This window comes from Prionailurus bengalensis, chromosome D4, assembly GCF_016509475.1.
Source record: "Prionailurus bengalensis isolate Pbe53 chromosome D4, Fcat_Pben_1.1_paternal_pri, whole genome shotgun sequence".
Taxonomy (NCBI): domain Eukaryota; kingdom Metazoa; phylum Chordata; class Mammalia; order Carnivora; family Felidae; genus Prionailurus; species Prionailurus bengalensis.
Window position 1 is genome coordinate 25469344 of NC_057359.1, and position 14392 is coordinate 25483735.

Genomic DNA, 14392 nt, shown 5'->3' on the forward strand with positions numbered 1-14392 from the left:
CAATGCTTAGTTGAGGAGATTTGTTAGAAGGCCCAAGTATTGGTCTGCCATATTGATTCCACTGGAAATGAATGTTTGGGCTACAAGCTATGGGAGGGCTTTAGCCATCTTAGTCCCTGCTCTCTCTTCAGTGCTCTGGGACAGAATAGGCTCAAGGCTAAATAGCTTGTCCATTGCTCAAAGGAAGAAAACTGAAATCTTTACATTCCGTGTAGCCCAGAGATACTTGTGAGTTGCACAATGAGTTGTCAGTGAGATGAGTTCACACTGGCCAGCTCTCCCCAAGAACCAGGGCTGGGAGGGGGGTGAGGTAAACAAAGAGCCTAGGGTACAAAGTTTAACAAGCCACTCCTCTCAGTGCCTTGCAAGTGTAGGATCAACACCTGAGAGTAGTGACAGCCTTCTTAAATTTGGCATCCTAGGCACCTTGCTCAGCTCACCCTGCTTCTGGCCCCACCAAGAACAATCTATGAGTTTATTTTGGACTAGTATAACATAGGAGTTAAGGGTACAGACTCTGGGTGTGCCTGGGTGGCTCAGTTGGTTAAGCATCTGACTTTGGCTGAGGTCATGATCTCATGGCTCGTGAGTTCGAGCTCTGCATCAGGCTCTGTGCTGACAGCTCAGAGCCTGGAGCCTGCTTTGGATTCTGTGTGTGTGTCTCTTTCTCTTCCCCTCCCCACTTGTGCTCTGTGTCTCTCTGTCTCTCAAAATAATAATAATACAACATTAAAAAAAATAGAGTGCAGACTCTGGACTCAGTTCAGCTTCCAATCAAGACTTTGACTCTTACTAATACTAACTAGCTAGAAGTTCAGGCAAGTTACTTACCAGTAATCTCTCTAAACGTCTGTGGTTACCTGAAAAATGAGGTTTATAGTTCTATCTATCTTACAACAGGCCTGCTGTGGAAAGTGGTTCACATTGGAGAGTAAGAGTGTACATTCTCAAGATTCCAAGGAAAACTTGCCAGTCGCTTCCCAGAAAGCAACTCAGAGTGGACCTCTAGAGCCTGCTAAGTGTCTAGTAGGGTAAGTGGTTAAATAAGGTTAACTAAGAGAGTGACGAAGAAGCAGTGATTTTTGTCTGGGTTATGGTAATGGCAACGTAGCCCTTGCGGATGACCAACGGCTCTCCAGGAAGCCCATTCTTGAGTCTAGGATTCTTGAGTCTTGAGATTTCCAGAGATAAACATCTTCCCGTTTATTCTGTTTGTTCAGAGAAAGACACAGCTGTGTGAGTGGTCTGCAGAAAAGCTTCATACTGGGCTGGGTCTGTGTGTAAAATTTCCCCAGTTCTCATCCATAAGAGTGGTTGGTGGTAGTGCCAGCTGCATTCTTTTGATGTGATCAGGTGAGTTGATCTTGTGTGATTTAAAGGTCCATGGAGCCAGCCCAAGGTTTGAACACTTAGGTATCACTCTCTAAGGACCACAGTGCTGGTCATTCTCTTGTGGGAAACACTCACTGTCCCTTTTCACAGATGAGAAAACAAGACACAGTTCATGAGGGAATGGTGGGTGGTTTGGGATGGTTAGCTAAACAAGGCTGTTATGGGGGGGGGGGGGGGAAACATTGCAATTTCTGGAAAAGAAAACACTCAAAAGTGTTTTCTTTATCATTTTGTAACCATGATGGCAAGAATCATGAACAGGTGTTAAACCTAGCTGGAAAATTTTGATGAGAAGAGCATTTATAATGTTGAACTTTAATAATTGTGACACCTGAAAGATGCCATCTTAACCAAATGGTCATCAAGAATGGGACAAAGCAAAAAAAAAAAAAAAAAAGAATGGGACAAAGCTACATCACGTGCCTCCTGATAGGCTGCACAGAAGACAGATCACTTCTGTGATACTTCTGCCCCAAATGTATAACTTGAATCTAATAATAAGGATGTTATAATAAATCACAGGATATTTTACAAAATAACTGGCCTGTATTTTTAAAAATTGTTAAGGTCTTGGGAGGCAACGAAGGCAGAGAGGCCATTTCACATTATAGGATACCAAAGATACAGGGTGAATAAATGCAACATATCATCCTAGAGTGGGTCCTAGACCAGTGTTAGAAAGGACAATACAGGGACAAATTGACCATGTTTGAATTTTGGTCACAACATGTGTCAGTGTTAAATTTCTTTATCTTCATAACTATATTGTGTCATGTAAGAGAATGTCTTTAGGTAGACATTGGATCTTTAGGAATAGAAGGGCATGATTTCTGTAATTTATTCCTGAATGGGCTTAGGAAAAAAAGCAATGACAGGTAAACGTATATGAGTATATGAGAAAATTTAAAAAAGCATATTAGACAATGTGTTAATGGTGAATCTGATTAAGTTATGGGAGTTTTTGTTATTCTTGCAACTTTTCTGTAAGTTTGAGATGAGTAGTAAAAAGTTATAAAAAATAGATGTTTTATGAATTATTCATACATACAAATGTATAAATTTAGCCTCAGTTATGTATGTAGACAGTGAAATGGTTAATTATATATATGTGTGTGTGTGTGTATATATATATATATATATATATATTTCCTCTTTTACTAGTTTTATTTTGCATATGGAAAACAAAAACCAATAACAGTGCTTTTCTTCCCATTCATATGGATTTTAGGAAATGACTGCCTTTTCCCCTGGAGAAATAGCCCACAGACAAAAAAGTAGCACCACACTGTGAGATCTGTGAGTGCTGGAGTCGGTAGCTTGAAGATGACCCCCAGGGGCAGGGAAGAAAGCAAGTGTGTCACAGGAGATGGGACAAGCACATCAGGACCATAAGCTGGGGAAACCTGTCATTTCTGTCTTCAACACCACTGACCCGGAATACACAGTAGGTACCCTTTTTCTCTTGGCATCCACCGCCGCCACCTCAAAGGGATCGTTTTCGGTCTATGGTCTGAAGAATGCTTTTCAAATGACACAAGAGTGTCTTTGAGGAGTCGTGCAAAGAGAAATGCCCAAATGTGAATAAGAACTATGCCAAAGTTCAAGTTCAGGAAAGAGCCTCTAAGGAAAAGGAAACTCAGCATGTCAATGTCTTGCTACTTCAACCAACTGCCTCTGTTGGACTCAAGAGGGAATCTCAAAAAATTTGAGGGGTCAAATCAGCATATATATGATGTCCCTATACACCCTGTAGGATTACTTTCTTGGATGGTGATCATGTTATGTCCTGAAGCAACAGAGACTGATACCGAGGCTGCCAAATTTGAAAACTAAGATTGAAATTATGCTTCCTTCAGAATGAATTGTTCTTGTGACTGTTTTTTTCTCCTGGTCTAGCAACTGCTTTATTCCCTGTTGCTGCAGGTATTTGCTACCTTATGCTTGGAGTGAGAAGGTAACTTTAGGTGCAGAGATTAGGCAGCCCTGAGAATGCAGGGGGCTGGAAGAACAGGAATCAGTGCTCACTGTGCTCTTATAGCGACTTGGCCCTTCCTTCAGCCTTGAGGACCTATCCCTGAGGTTAGTCTGAAGTTTGACTGCAAGCCTGGTGACTGCTTACTATCCCACTGGGGCAGGGGAACAGAGTGAGGCCTTTAGTATTGCACAGGTATGAAATGTACATGAGTGAGAAAGAAAATCACAGTTGCTCTTGAGGCTGGGCTGGTCCCCCCCATCCTAGCTTTAGCAGGATGTGTCTGTGCCCATGGACTCCCATTGAGTGGGTGGGCACTGGTGGAGCACCGAGGTAGGGTGTGTGTGGTAGGAACTCTGCACATCAGGGCTCAGTGACTGCAAACGGTCTATAAATGAAGAGCCAGCTCTCTCCCCTTGGCTGGAGGGAGCCTGGGGTGGCTGTGGAAGGCAGGATCCCAGATTCATACTGCAGGACCTGGCCCATGAGGCCAAAGTTGGGTGAGATCATACTTCTCTGCTTGATATAATGTAAGGCCTCCTTCAGGCAAGTTACTTGGTCTTCGGGAGATAACCCATGCAGAGTTGAGTGAACAGGAGATCCTGGCATTGCAATGGACACGAACCTTGCCTCCCTTTCCCCAAACACAGTCCAATGAAGTCTATGCTTCTTGAAAGTGAGAACTAACGTCAACCACATAGCTGTCTTCCTCAGGGATCCATTTGTAGTGTAGGTGGACCATGCTGGCCTCAGGGCTCTGTTGTGAGACATTCAGTAAGACTGTGATGTGGGGGATGGTGTGGACCTTGCACTTGGAGGCATGGTAGTCAGGTTAGTGTGGACCTTGTACTTGGATGCATGCTAAGCAGGTTGGTGAGAACCTTGCCCTTGGATGCATTGGTAGGTACTTTTGAGGTTGAGGAAAAGGCAAGAGTGCAAGTAGGCTGCCCTTCAGCTGATGTTGACCACACTGGCTGATGAGGTCTCTCTTGTTGCAATCTTCTCTTGTGAAATGGGTTGGACATCCACGTAACACTGAGGATATTCTGAGTAAAAGGTCTCACATCCCACTTTGAGGAAGTCCTCAGGGCTGCAGCCAGTGGATGGAGTTCAGTGCTGCCTGGCATATTCAGCTACAGGATGTGGTGCCTGGCTGGCTCAGTCAGCAGAGCACACCACACTTGATCTCAAGGTCATGAGTTTGGGCCCCACGTTGTGGGTAGAGATTACTAAAAAATAATAAGGAAACACCAAGGAGACTTGACATGTTCAGCTACTGACTAGCTGCTCACCACACCTAGAAGCCCTGATCTATATATTTTAAGACTTTGAATCTATACATTATCCTGCATATTTCTTCCTATGTGGTTAAATGCAGATTCCATGCAAATTTTATCATTCTAGTTCAGAGTTGGAATAGACATATTAATGACAACATCAAAAATTCAGTTATTAATGGAGGTTAAGATTTTTGGTATGGGGTTTCCTCTTACATAAAATATCCCTGAAATGGTAATATTTGTCATTATTTGGTCAAGTGGTATGGCTCATAATTCTAGAAATGCCAACAGTGACATTAAATTTCAAGTTGGTGGCATTGAATTTAAAGAACTTAAGGGGGTAGCCCAAATGCAAGTTGTTCTAACATTTTCTCTCAGTGTAAAAGTAAATGTTTAAATCACATCTTGAGCTCAATTACATTTTCAGCCATACCTATCACTACCCAATTATTTCATGTATTGGCAAAGCTTGAGATAGTATTGGAGCTCTTAAACCAGGTAGTAGAACATCTGAAGTTGTATTATTATTTGGGGACACTGTGAAATATTGATATTTTATTCTATTTGACCTGCTGTGCTAGAAACAACGTATGAGCAGAAAAGGACTATATTCTACATATGCATTGAAACCATCACAATCACAAATTGCCAGAACTATGTAAACTCAGGCGAGAAAACCTCGGTTTCTGAGTTTTTCTGTTAACTTTAGTCTGTTACTTATAATGTGCTTTGTTAACATTCATTAGCAGGATCCAGAACTTATCAGAAATTCCAGGTAACTTCTACTCATTCATTCGGTGCAGATTTTAATGACTAAACTGAAACAAAAGTAATCCTATTCCCTGCTTCCTCTTCTGAGGATTGCACACACTGAGATATTGTTCACCACTGTTTTCCGCTGGTGGAGGAACAGGGCAGAAACGCCTGGGCCTTGACTTGTCCTTGTTCTATTCTCATCCTTGCTTACAAATCTTCCAGGCCCTCTGGACTCTGTTCTGGTCTTGGAGCATTTTCACCTGAACTTGGACTGGTTCTTTCACATTGCTGGGTCCTCAGCTCCCCAGTGGGCTGTCTTAGACCTCTGAGTCCTCTAGGTAGCCCACCTCTAGTTGAGGACTCAGACCGTCTTTTGCACTATAGAATCCCCTGTCTGGGCACCCAGCCTGGGGGCAGCAGAGAGGAGCTATATAGCAGCTCTGAAGGCCTGGATCTTGACTCCTTATGTTATCCCCCTGAAAGGAACCTGACAGGTGCACCTAAAACTTGTGCTGGAAACAAGGAAGCTTTTAAGCCTGGCTGATGGTGTGGCTAAAGGAGTGATCTGCAAAGGGTTCCAAAAAAGTCAAGTCAAGGCGATTTTAACACCAAAAAGAGCAATGTTTATAGTGGAAAGACATCAAATACGTGAAAATTCATGAGTCCATAATGATTCTTTAAAAAGAAAACTCTAGAAAACACCTCTCATATTTGCTGTGACTTAAGCGGGATTAATTCCTTACTGTGAAAGTAGTTAAGGGGAAAAGGAAGGCTTTATATTGTCTGGTAGGAATTGCATTTCAAGGTAAGTAACCAAATGCCCAGTTGAGCTATACTTTACATAACAATGCAGGCATCATATATAAGAGGAATGGTAAGATTCAAAAGGTGTGATTTGGAGATTCCTTGAGTAAGGATGATCAGTTGGCATTAAATTATTTGGTGGATAGTTGGTGAAGTGCTGGACATTGTATGGAGCCAAAGTCTCGACGTGCAGGTGACATAGTGGCACAGGGGACCATGAAGTAGCAGAATAGAGCTCAGGCCAGTTTTTTTTTTTTAAATCAATGTTTATTTATTTTTGAGAGGCAGAGAGAGACAGAGCATGAGCAAGAGAGGGTCAGAGAGACAGGGAGACACAGAATCTGAAGCAAGCTCCAGGCTCTGAGCTGTCAGCACAGAGCCTGACACAGGGCTTGAACTCATGAACCATGAGATCATGACCTGAGTCAAAGTCAGACACCTAACCGACTGAGCCACCCAGGTGCCCCGAGCTCAGGCCAGTTTTGATGCAAATGGGTCTATCATTTTTTTAAGTGGGTCTGCCAGCTATTATGAGCCTTTGATGTGGGATAGTATGAAGTGTGTATTATCACTTCTCTTTTTGCATATGTATTTTTTTTTGCATTTTTTTGCATTTGCATTTGCATACGGTTTCTTTTTTTCTCAAGAGCTCTGAAATGAGACTGCCTGGTTTTTCTCCTGATGCTCTCACTTCTGGGTTGGGATCTTGAGCAATTTATGCAACATCTCAGAGCCTCAGTTTCCTAGACTTCATAGGGTTTTGTGAAGATCTAATAAGAATATTTATGAAAGAGTGCCTGGGTGGATCAGTCAGTTAAGCATCCAACTCTTGATTTCGGCTCAGGTCATGATCTCATGGTTTTTGAGTTCGACCCCTGCATAGGGCTCTGTGCTGACAGGGCGGAGCCTGCTTGAGATTTCTCTCCCTCTCTCTCTCTGCCCATCCCCTGCTGGCACATGTGCTCTATCTCTCTCCCTCTCTCTCAAATTAAATAAATACACTTAAAAAAAAGGATATTTGTGGAATTGTTGGACTAGGGCTGGACCCTACAACACTCAATAAATTAGCTTTATTATTATTGTAAATAATTATTTCCTGAATAAGTGAATACTGTAGCCATATGTACCTGTACCTATGTACCTATGTACCTCCCCTCTCCCTTCACCCAACCCAGTCCAGCCCATGAGATTCTAGACTTCTAGCAGGGGATACTTTGAGAACCTATGAATGTGTCAGAACCCAGGCTCCATATTCTTTCATCACTAACCCACCTGCAGAACCTGAGTGAGTCACTCAGTTTCCTCATCATGAGCCTAGAAAAGAGGTGGGCAGAGTGGACGATGTGTCGAGCGTGTGGCATGTGAGGGAGAAAGATGATGCAAACCTGGTAGGAAGGTATTATTCAGCATGACCCAGGGGACAACGTATATAAGATAAAATGTAATGTTTCCCCCACTCAAGGGACAGCACACTGACCTTACTTTTCTTAAAATTTCCAAAATAAAACTGAGGGCTGCCTTGATTCTATCCCTTCCAGGATTGAGTGAACAAATATTTGTTTACTAAATTCTTTAAATTTGGGGCGCTTGTGTGGCTCAGTTGGTTGGTCGTCCGACTTCAGCTCGGGTCATGATCTCACAGTTCGTGGGTTTGAGCCCCGCATCGGGCTCTGTGCTCTCAGCTTAGAGCCTGCTTCGGATTCTGTGTCTCCCTCTCTCTCTGCCCCTCCCCGACTCGCACTGTGTCTCTCTCTTTCAATAATAAAATAAACATTAGAAAAATCCTTTAAATTTTTAATGATAATTCTTATTCCAGAATAAAAATTCCCTTGTCCTTATCCCCTTATACAACATTACAAGGACTACATTGATTGCCTGCTTCCCCTACTACACTGTAACCTCCATGAAGGCAGAGATCTTTATTTTGCTGGCTCATATATCCCCACACCTACAGCGGTACCTGGTGTACAGGTAATCCTTGGCGTATATTATCTTAGTTGTTCACAAATCCTTACTAAGTGATTAGCATGGGTATTGATTGCTCTTATAACATATGGGGCTTATGTCTGCAGCCTGTCAAATGGGTATATTCACTTGTCTCCACCCAAGACTGTTCTGAGTCAGGGAAACAACAGAGCTGTTTAAGAGTGTGGGTGAGGCCTGATGTAAGTATGTGTAATACGTGTCACACCGCAAAGCAGGTTGGGTTTTGCCCAGACAACCCAACTCAGGCCGTCTGCCTTGAAGACTTGGGTTTTTCCTGCTGTTCCCTGTCTTCCTTTGGCATCTCCAACTCCCTAACGAATATTTACTCAGAACTTATCATGAGTTACTCACCATTCTAGACCCCTGGCAGTCATCAGCGAGCAAAACAAAGAAAGATCTCTGACCTGAACTGTGGGACATGGACTTTGAGACAAAGAGCTGAAAGGTCGTGCAGAAAATTTTGCCTGAGCTCCTGAATGGAGTCACAGTTGCCTGAGATGGGGAAGTCTGTGGCGGGCAGCCTTCAGGGCAGAGACGGGAGTCCAGCTCTTTAAACATCTGTAGAAGGACTCCTTGCTTTTCCCCTGTCCCACCAGAATGTTCTACCACACAATCTGCTTCAGCATTAAAAGCTGTTTTCCAGATGGAGCCTTATCTATCAGTCCTTGTACTTCAGTTCGATCTCAAACTTTGCTTCAAGAATGGCTCTCATTTTTGGTTGGTTCAAATGCAATCCCAAGTGCAGGAGTTTTGAGTGGGAGGGGTTGCAGTGTAGTGGTCTTTAAGCAACAGACAGGCAGCAGTCAGGTGAAAATAAAGGGGACCATTTCACCTGTAAGTGCCCGTGGCACCACTACCAATCAGATTGGAAGAATACGAATTAAATTTGTGGCAATAAGTGCAGAGCACGAGAAGGAAGGATGGGTCCGTGGCCAAGGGGTCCTTGACAACAGAATTGTTTGTGTGTTCAATTCTTCCTTTCTTCCTTCCTTTCTATTTTTGTTTGTTTGCTTATTTATGAGAGAGAGAGACAGCATGAGTGGGGGAGGGGCAGAGAGAGAGAGGGACACACAGAATCCGAAGGAGGCTCCAGGCTCTGAGCTGTCAGCACAGAGCCCAGTTCAGGGCTTGAACTCACAAACTGTGAGATCATGACCTGAGCCAAAGTTGGACGCTTAACCGACTGAACCACCCAGGCACCCCACTGTTTGGGTTCTTTAGAAAAGGAATGTTATAGTACCAACTGGCTTAAATGTTAGTAGCCAGTTCTGGCTGGTGGGAACACGGGTGTTTATTATTTTACTTTTGCACTTTCTGTGTGGTAAGCATATAGATTAGAACAGGAGGTAGTGGTTAAGAACAGATTACCTGGGTTCAGTTCCAGTTCTGTTACTTATTAGCTGTGTGACCTTGGCCAGTGACTCAGCCAGTCTCTCTTTTTTCATGTTATAAAGATTGGGCTGAGGTTATACGGAAAGTGCCCAGATGAATGCTTGGCACATAACTAAGGGCTATTGAAGTGTTAGCTGTTATTGTTCCTAGAATTAAGAATGTAGTTATAAGTAGGGGCCCCTCCGTGGCTCAGTCGGTTCAGCGTCTGACTTGGGCTCAGGTCTCGATCTCAGGGTTTGTGAGTTGGAGCCCTGCATGGGGCTGGCTCTGCGCTGTCAGATCGGAGTCTGCTTCAGATCTTCTGTCTCCCTCCCTCTCTGCCCCTCACCTGCTTGCGCATGCACACTCTCATTCTCTCTTCCTCTCTTTCTCAAAAATAAACATTAAAAATTTTTAAAAAAGAATATAGTTATGTCATTATAAATTAATCAACAAAAGATTCATAGGATTTTATAATTGCAAAGAAATCTTGCAGTCTTGATCAAAGGAGTTCTGCTGTGTTCCCAAGACTCCCTCAACGTGGGCCCATGTGTGGAGTGTACTGTGAGACCATGAGCAAGAAGGAGTACAGGGGAGACCTGCTGTGTGGATGCGCACAGTGTTCACATGATTCCCTCAGTGACATCCCAGAAAAAAAAGAGCCCTTCCTTGCAGTTCTAGGAAGAATTAATAATTTATATGCGGGAAGCTTGAATTCCAGGAAGCAAGACACAGGCTTTTTCACACCTTTCTATACAGTAAGTTCCCTTCCTTCCTTCCTTCCTTCCTTCCTTCCTTCCTCTTTCTTTTTTCTCTTTTTCTTTTCTCTTTCTTTCTTTCTTTCTTTCTTTCTTTCTTTCTTTCTTTCTTTCTTTCTTTCTTTCTTTCATTGTTTCCTTGCTGCCCTTATCCATCTTTCAGTAATCACCCTTGCCATCTATGTATGCAAGGATGATTAGTGGATTAGCCTCACTACAGATGTGGATTATTTAAATGAGTGTGTATCTTAAAAATTTTTTTTAATGTTTTTATTTATTTTTGAGAGAGAGAGACAGACAGAGTGTGAGCAGGGGAGGGGCAGAGAGAGAGAGAGGGAGAGAGAGAAGCCCAAGCCAACTCCAGGATCTGAGCTGTCAGCACAGAGCCCAATGCAGGGCTTGAGCTCATGAACCCTGAGATCATGACCTGAGTCAAAGTCAGATGCTTAACCTACTGAGCCACCCAGGTGCCTCTACATGAGTGTGTATCTTGAAGCTGTTTTTTCCTCCTTCAATTAGTTTGTAAACCAAATGTGTTTCTACTATGTTTGCTGAGAGGAAATTACATCTTATTTGTATATTGTCTCTGAAGTTCAATGACACCTCCAAGCATGTTTATTCATTTCTGATTTCACATTTAGAACAGGAAAGCAAAGAGCTCAGCTTTTAGTCTTTAGAGGGAAAATACTCATGAATGCACATAGACTGAGTCATAATTCCCTCTGTGACTCATATCTCTTTGTACCTTTTGTTTTTCTTCTCCACTCACTGCTCTCTGTTTCCTCACTATTTCTTCAAAGTATTCTCACTTTAAACCTGACTTTCATTTCCTAAGGGGCTTGAACTGTTGAAATTAACATTGGTTACCGGTCATGTGTTGCCGGTGGAAGCAGTTAGTGTGCAGGGTGCTCTGTGCCGTTCTGTGAATAATGACCTCAGATCTAATCAGACGCCAGCTGAGAGAAGAGTCTACACTCACTAAACCCACTTCATCTGCAGGTCACTTCTTAGTTCTTTGTGCCTCATCACTTTACAGAATCTTTACCAATGTCCCCAGCGACTTCTCCTTGCAAATCTGTGAAGCCTTGGCCCTCCCCGGCCTGATACTGGCTCTCTGCCCTCCCTGGCCCAGTTGCCCTGCACTTTGGCCATCCTTCCCTCGGTCCTCCTCCCTCACCACTCCCTCTTAGTTGCGTTTGTGACTCCCCTTCCCCTACCCGCCCTTGGGGTGTCCCTAGGGCTGGGTTCCTTTTACTCTGCCATCGGTGTGTGACTCAGTTTCTTAGATGAGATCAATGCATGGTATCTCCTGAAATCATCCAAACATTTGCATGCATGCTGTGATAAAAATGAAAATAAAAATGCATCTGGTCTTTGTTCCTATTCTTGGCACAGAGCTCTTGAAACCTGTGTAAATTTCTAAGTGATAAGGGCACTAGGACCATCTTTTGTTCTATGGAGGTGACTCTGGGTGGGCTCCTGGATGGCTCCTGGATGGGGCCAGTCACCAGAAAGACCTGCCATGATTAGAAGCTTAGGATTTTCATCTCCAACTCCCATTCTCCAGAGAGGGAGAGGGGCTGGAAATGGAGTAATTCATCAGTCCTGCATATGATCATGCCTCCATAAAAACACCAATATTATGGGGTTCAGAAGGCTTCTGGGCTGGTGTACACATAGACATACACGGAGAGTGGTGTGCATGGGGAGGGCGTGGAAGCATTGCACCCCTTCCCACATACCTTGTTCTATGCCTCTCTTCTTTCTGGATGTTCACCTGTATCTATTATCATATCATTTCCTAATTAACTGGCAAATAGTAAGTAAACTTTTCCCGAGTTCTGTGAACCTTCTGGCAAATTAATTGAACCTGGGGAGGGGGTCGTGGAAACCTCTGGTTTAGACTCTATTGGTCAGAAGCACAGACGACAAACTGGACCTGTGACCGGCATCTGAGGTGTGTCTGTGGGGGGCAGTCTTGTGGGACTGAGCCCTTCACCTGTGGGATCTGACACTATCTCCAGGTAGATGGTGTCAGAATTGAGTTAAATTGTAGGACACCCAGCTGGTGTCACGGGATTGCTTGGTGTGGGGGAAAAGCCCCCAGATCCGGTGTCAGCAGTGTTGTGAGCTGATAGTTTTGTGAGTCAAGGGGAAGCACAGGCAGAGAACAGGTGTCTCTTCTGCGTGTGTCTGACTGATGTGTTTTCCTGGGGAAAGGGTCTCGAACTCTCATCATTCTTAGGAATCGATAAGAAGTGGGGTGGGGAGGGAGGAAATGAGGGAAGGACACAGGTGGAGCCCAAATTTGCAGGTGGCAGGCGCTCCACACCCATATTAGGAAACTGCCCCTTGGACATCTCCACCTGATGATCCCACAGGCACCTCCAACAATGTGACTAAAACGGAAATCAACCCCCCAAACAGGTTCGGGTTCCTATTTTTTTTCACCTGTGCCTGGCATTGCCATTCACTCTGCTTCCCAAGTCAGAGCCTGGAGGGAGAGTTTAGCTTGTTAATTTGCTCTCACATCTCATACCCAACCAATCACCAGTTTTCCCTCTCTGTCCCCTGTTTTCTTTCCACCCTTCAGCACCTGCCCAGTTCAGATACTCACCTAAACCATAGCCAGAGTTTCTTTGCCAACATCTTGCCTCTCATTTGTCTAGTTATCTTCACGTGGCTGCCCAAGAAGTATTTCATACATGGACATTCATTCCTGTCATTCTCATGTCCAATATTCTTCAGGATCTTGCCATTGCTCACAGAAAAAGACACTTGAGCCAGCTAAGGAAGGCCTTGGCCCTTGCCTACCACTTTCCATTATCTTCCATTCTCCAGCATGATTTGGTCAGCAATGCTGAACTCCTTGTGGCCTCCAGAACATGCTAAGCTTTCCTGCTCTGCTTTGCACATGGAATTTCTGTCGGGAACATCACCTCCATCTTCTTACCTCCTCCTTCATTTTCTATATCCAATCCAGGCAAAGTTCCCCTCCGCCCCCACCTTTGAAGCCTCCCCTTCAAGGGATGTGTCTTCTGTTATCATCCTGGCTTTCCCAGGCGAATTAAGCCAGGATCCTGGGATCTGCCCACTTCCCAGGTAGGCCCACCTAGGTACCCACTCCAAGTTTCACACCCCTCTTATACTGCATTTTCCTTTTATACTGGAGTGAGGCTCTACATCCTTAAATGATTTACATAGGGCAGCACTCTGGCTCTACGTATAAAGAACTGAAGCAAGATTAATAGAAGGATCAAAAAGAGAGCTGATATGCAGAGGTCTGGGCATCCACATCTTCCCAAGCTAAAAGGGAGTGAAGGGGGTGTGTGGCGAAATTCACAATTCACAGGTGGTATTCACTCATTTAATTTCATCTGTATCATCCATTGCACTGTTACATATTGAGATTTATTTATTTGTTACATGTTGAAATCCCCCGTTGCTTGTTTAATCACCTGGATTAATCCCCTGGATTAAACAAGATAGCAAAGTGGTTTTCTACCCAGATCTTCCTTAGAGCACAGCACTAACTAGGAGGAAAACTCCAGAAGTTCTCCATCAGTGAAGAAAGAATTCTTAACAACAGGCAAACAAGGTAATACCTTTCTATTGTTAAGAATTCAGTACTTTATTTATTTTTTCTTTTTCAACAACTGGAAGCCTGCATCTCCTACTCTCCTTCAGGCATTTTGCCCACTCCCACCCCTCCCCAACTCTGGCAACTACTAGTTTGTTTTCTGTATGTATGGGTCTGTTTCTGCTTTTTGTTTGTTGATGTATTTGTTTCATTTTTTAGAGTCCACATATAAGTGAAAGCATATGGCATTTGTCTTTCTCTGTTTTATTTTACTTAGCATCATAAAGAATTCAATACATTTTTTGAATGAATGTGCAAAATAAGGAACCAAAAAGAAGACATTTTCTAATAAGTCATATAAAGATGATTAATTCATCATGCCTTTGAGTAAGTAAGGTGCCCGTCAGGCACTAGCTTCTCTCCTAACAGCTGGAGACAGAATGGCGAGTGACCGCAAACACTTTCGTGGTGCTGTGTGCCAGGCATGGCTCTA

At 43.7% G+C, this 14392-nt stretch overlaps 1 long non-coding RNA gene and 1 pseudogene across 1 annotated transcript; one reads left to right on the forward strand and one right to left on the reverse strand.

Annotated features, from left to right (window-relative positions):
* The first annotated feature begins 905 nt into the window (after positions 1-905).
* LOC122474484 lies at positions 906-3089 on the forward strand. Its single transcript, XR_006294913.1, has 2 exons — positions 906-1031; positions 2621-3089. It is a non-coding gene; the product is annotated as an uncharacterized LOC122474484 (long non-coding RNA).
* A 515-nt stretch (positions 3090-3604) lies between these two features.
* LOC122474373 lies at positions 3605-12968 on the reverse strand (annotated as a pseudogene).
* Positions 12969-14392: the final 1424 nt, after the last annotated feature.